The following is a 6,000-nucleotide window of genomic DNA, read 5'->3' as shown; positions in this document are numbered from 1 at the left end:
TTTGAAGAAGAGAAATTTGTTAACATCGATTATAGATTTAAGTGTCAGGAACTCGTTTCTGAAAGTATTTGTATGGAGTGTAGCCATGTATGGAAGTGAAACATGGACAATAAATAGTTTGGACAGGAAGAGAATAGAAGCTTTCGAAATGTGGTGCTACAGAAGAATGCTGAAGATTAGATGGGTAGATCACATAACTAATGAGGTGGTATTGCATAGAATTGGGGAGAAGAGGAGTTTGTGGCACAACTTGACGAGAAGAAGGGACCGGTTGGTAGGACATGTTCTGAGGCATCAAGGGATCACAAATTTAGCATTGGAGGGCAGCGTGGAGAGTAAAAATTGTAGAGGGAGACCAAGAGATGAATACACTAAGCAGATTCAGAAGGATGTAGGCTGCAGTAGGTACTGGGAGATGAAGAAGCTTGCACAGGATAGGGTAGCATGGAGAGCTGCATCAACCCAGTCTCAGGACTGAAGACCACAACAACAACATATACTTTCTGTTCGTCCCGATCGCAAGTTTCAGCCGCTCACCCCAGCTATTTGAGCCAGTCGCTGACAGCGATTGCAAATCAAAGCTCGGGACTGCGCGCACAATTAAGGGAGTTAGACGCACAAAGTGCACAACTGTGCACTTGTTTGAGAACGAAACTTGATTCCCAAAGTGTAGAATTGTGCACTTCATTCAGTCCGAAACCAGACTCTCGAAGTGCAGAATTGCGCATGTCCTTGAGTGCGGAATTGCGCGCATAACACGATAAACTAAGGCAGGCAACTACGATAGCATCACGGATTTACTTCAAACGTTGTACACCTTTAGTAGGCCATTAAAGCAACATAATGTGCAAGCAGTAAGGTACACTAAACTGGCAATTCAGAGAAAATCGCAAAAGTTTTTCGTTTACATTATGTAACTGAAGAACGCTATGTGATCAAAGGTATCCGGACACACCAAAAACATACATTTTTCATATTAGGTGCATTGTGCCGTCACCTACTGCCGGGTACTCCATATCAGCGACGTCAGTAGCCATTAGACTTCGTCAGAGAGCAGAATGAGGCGCTCCGCGGAACTCACGGACTTCGAACGTGATAAAATTTGGAAATTTGTGGTGAGACCTTATGGGACCAAACTGCTGAGGTCATCGGTCCCTAAGCTTACGCACTACTTGAGATAACTTACACTAAGGACAACACACACGTCCATGTCTGCGGGAGGATTCCAACCTCCGCGAGGGGAACCGCCCGGACCGTGACAAGACCGAACGTGGTCAGGTGATTGTGTGTCACTTGTGTCATGCGTCTGTACACGAGATTTCCACACTCCTAGACATCCGTAGGTCCTCTGTTTCCGATGTGATAGTGAAGTGGAAAGATGAAGGGACACATACAGCACAAAAGCGTACAGGCCGACCTCGTCTGTTCACTGACGGCGACTGTCGACAGTTGAAGAAGGTCGTAATGTGTAATAGGCAGACATCTGTCCATACCATCGCACAGGAATTCCAAACTGCATCACGATCAACTGCAAGTACTATGACATTTAGGTGGGAGGTGATAAAACTTGGATTTCGTGGTCGAGCGGCTGCTCATAAGCCACACACCACGCCGGCAAATGAGAAACGACGCCTCGCTTCGTGTAAGGAGCGTAAACATTGGACGATTGAACGGTGGAAAGGAATCAACGATCAACTTGAACGGATATAATGTGACGTCCGCCCAGTGCAAACGCAACAAACAGTACCGAATAACAACAACTGACGCCAACCACATCGAGAAGAGTAGGTATGACCTAACTGCTAAATACGTAGCGAGTATTAAAAAGCTGACTAGGAATACACGTATCTTTCTCAGACTTTTTAATAAGAGGTCAATTATTCCGATGAACCCATCGGCTCCTAGACTTCGTGGTGTAATAAAGCTCCATAAGGAAGGTTTGCCTATCCGACCTATCATTAACTCCAGGAATGGCCCAGGTGTTCAACTTGAGAAGCATTTGGCTGATCATTTGAATAGGAATTGCAAGCATCCATCACATTTCAGTATCTCAAATAGAGAGGAATTGATTAGGAAACTTTTAGCCTTGACAATCCCAAAGGGTACTTCCCGGGTTTCATTTGATGTAAAAAATATGTATGCAAACATCCAAACCCATCAGCTCCACGAAATAATTAGTGACAATTTAAAGAAAAATAGTGGCAATCCATTAGAAGAAATAGAAGAGGTATTGCAGCTTCTCAAATTGGTATTAGGTTTTAACTATTTTAAATTTGGGGATGGTACATATATCCAAAAACAAGGCTTAGCAATGGGATTTCCACTGTCTTATTGCCTTGCCAACATTCTTATGACGTTTTTTGAGCATAATACGATGGTCGACTTAAGCAGGTACTCTGAAAGGTTGATTTTTTGGGCTAGATATGTGGATGACATAATTTTGCTGTATAACGGTTCTTTCCAGGATTGTAACGCTTTCCTAGTGAACTAAACAAAATACAGAAGAGAATCCAATTTACTATGGAACAGAGCATTAATGGCACCTTTCCCTTCTTAGATCTATTGACCAAAATCAGTGGGAACTCGGTTAATTTTGATATTTTCAGAAAACCCGTCACTTCCGACGTCGCGATACATAGATCGTCTAATCATCCTTTTCAATTCAAATAGGCCACATTCAGGGCCTTACTACACAGGATGCATACGGTCCCATTAATCTCAAGAAGCCAGGGATCGGGAATTTAAAGTAATACAGTTTATCGCCTTTTCGAATGTATACGACGTGGATTTTGTTGGAAAGATTAACAGGGATGTATTACGGAAGATAAACATGAAGCATAACACTGCTCGCACCCCACTCACACCTGGAACATTCACTTCCCTAGACCCGGCAAGTAGCGTATTAGCTATTGGGCGTAAATTCCACAGGATACCTTTTTATGGTAACATTTCAAGCAGAATCCGCAAATGCGTAAGTTCTAAGGGAACAAATCCGGCATTTTATATTCCTAAAATCAATGGGCAGAAGTTCAGGCACAAGGAGGCTGCAACATGGAATAGTTTCAAGTCGTCTTGGGTACATAGTACCGCCTGTGATGATTGTGATGCGGAGTACATAGGCCAGACAGGAAGAAGTTTTGAGACCCGCTTTAAGGAGCACATCAGCGACCCAGGCTCAAAATCGGCCGTAGGTGCGCATTTGGGGGAAACGGGTCACCATATCACCGATATCCAGAACAACATGCGGGTGTTACACTCGCCCCTCACTTAGTGCCCAGACCGATCTGAGGCATAAGGGTCTACTAGAAAATTTTTGATTACTTAAACAGGTAGCCTTACCCCTACAGCTTACTTGTTCGCAGGTTCCGTCCTATACAGGGTAGTCCATTGATAGTGACCGGGCCAAATATCTCACGAAATATACATCAAACGAAAAAACTACAAAGAACGAAACTCGTCTAGCTTGAAGGGGGAAATCAAATGGCGCTATGGTTGGCCCGCTAGATGGCGCTGCCATAGGTCAAACGGATATCAACTGCATTTTTTTTTAAGTAGGCACCCCCACATTTTATAACATATTCGTGTAGTACGTAAAGAAATGTGAATGTTTTAGTTGGACCACTTTTTTCGCTTTGTGATAGATGGCGCTCTAATAGCCACAAACGTATAACTACGTGGTATCATGTAACATTCCGCCAGTGCGAACGGTATTTGCTTCGTGATACATTACCCGTGTTAAAATGGACCGTTTACCAATTGCGGAAAAGGTCGATATCGTGTTGATGCATGGATATTGTGATCAGAATACCCAACGGGCGTGTGCCATGTATGCTGCTCGGTATCCTGGACGACATCATCCAAGTTTCTGGACCGTTCGCCGGATAGTTACGTTATTTAAGGAAACAGAAGTGTTCGGTCACATGTGAAACGTCAACCACGACCTGCAACAAATGACGATGCTCAAGTAGGTGTTTTAGCTGCTGTCGCGGCTAATCCGCACATCAGTAGCAGAAAAATCGCGCTAGAATCGGGAATCTCAAAAACGTCGGTGTTGAGAATGCTATATCAACATCGATTGCACCCGTACCATATTTCTATGCATCAGGAATTGCATGGCGACGACTTTGAACGTCGTGTACAGTTCTGCCACTGGGCACAAGAGAAATTACGGGACGATGACAGATTTTTTGCACGCCTTCTATTTAGCGACGAAGCGTCATTCACCAACAGCGGTAACGTAAGCCGGCATAATATCCCCTATTGGGAAACGGAAAATCCACGATGGCTGCGACAAGTGGAACATCACCGGCCTTGGCGGGTTAATGTATGGTGCGGCATTATGGGAGGAAGGATAATTGGGCCCCATTTTATCGATGGCAATCTAAATGGTGCAATGCATGCATATTTTCTGCGTAATGTTGTACCGATGTTACTACAACATGTTTCACTGTATGACAGAATGGCGATGAACTTCCAACATGATGGATGTCCGGCACATAGCTCGCGTGCGGTGGAAGCGGTATTGAATAGCATATTTCATGGCAGGTGGATTGGTCGTCAAAGCACCATACCATGGCCCACAAGTTCACCGGATCTGACGTTCCCGGATTTCTTTCTGTGGGGAATGTTGAAGGATATTTGCTATCGTGATCCACCAACAACGCCTGACAACGTGCGTCAGCGCATTGTCAATGCAAGTGCGAACATTACGGAAGGCGAAATACTCGCTGTTGAGAAGAATGTCGTTACACGTATTGCCAAATGCATTGAGGTTGACGGTCATCATTTTGAGTATTTATTGCATTAATGTGCTATTTACAGGTAATCACGCTGTAACAGCATGCGTTCTCAGAAATGATAAATTCACAAAGGTACACGTATCACATTGGAACAAACGAAATAAAATGTTCAAACGTACTTACGTTCTGTATTTTAATTTAAAAAACCTACCTGTTACCAACTGTTCGTATACAATTGTGAGCCATATATTTGTGACTATTACAGCGCCATCTATCACAAACCGAAAAAAGTGGTCTAACTAAAACATTCATATTTCTTTGGGTACTACACGAATATGTAATAAAAAATGGGGGTTCCTATTTTAAAAAACGCAGTTGATATCCGTTTGACCTATGGCAGCGCCATCTAGCGGGCCAACCATAGCGCCATTTGGTTTCCCCCTTCAAGCTAGACAAGGTTCGTTCTTTGTAGTTTTTTCGTTCGACGCTTATTTCGTGAGATATTTGTCCCGGTCACGATCAGTGGACCACCCTGTACGTGTTTATGTGTACTCCGGGCCTTATGCACTCAGAACCACCACATTTATTATTCTTATGGTTTTAACTAACTGCCATGTTTTATATTGGGCACCTAGTATGGTATTAGACTTGTTAAAAATAGACATAAGGAATTGTTCAGCTCCCCCCACTCTTCACACTTTGTACACGTCATCCGGCTTCTGGCGATCCTCGCGCCACTGCCTGAGCGCTTTCCGGGTTTCGGCCAGTCAGTCAGGTCGTGTCCGCTGCCGCGTGGCTCCTCTCAGCTTGCCCGCTAAGTTCTAATATGTTTACATGGCCCTAATTCCGATGTTTGTTCATGCTAATGTTTGCACTCTTCGTCGTTCGTGTTTAGGGGAGTTTTATCAGCATCGTATTTTACTTTTATTTTCTATGTCATTGCCGCTCCCATCATTTTAAAAAAAATTTAAAAAGATTTTTAAATTTTAACTACCGCTTTCACTAGATGACGGTATATTGGACGTGAATGGTGGGGAGTGGCTACAGGGCAATATTCTACGTTACCATGTTATAAATAGCGTATGTGAGCACTTTCTTGTCTCATTCAAAAAACTGGTTGTTTAAAAGTTCAGTTTATACCTCAGAACTGGGGGATCGAATAGTTTATATGAGCTCTTATTATATTATTTTTTTGCACAGATTGCCTGAGGATGCACCGATAAGTGGCGCGAAACCGGTCGCAGATTTAATAAAAATCATT

The sequence above is a fragment of the Schistocerca americana genome, chromosome 2 (genome assembly GCF_021461395.2).
Source record: "Schistocerca americana isolate TAMUIC-IGC-003095 chromosome 2, iqSchAmer2.1, whole genome shotgun sequence".
NCBI classification, from domain to species: Eukaryota; Metazoa; Arthropoda; class Insecta; order Orthoptera; family Acrididae; genus Schistocerca; species Schistocerca americana.
The sequence above is the reverse complement of the archived record's forward strand: the minus strand, read 5'-3'. Positions refer to the sequence as shown.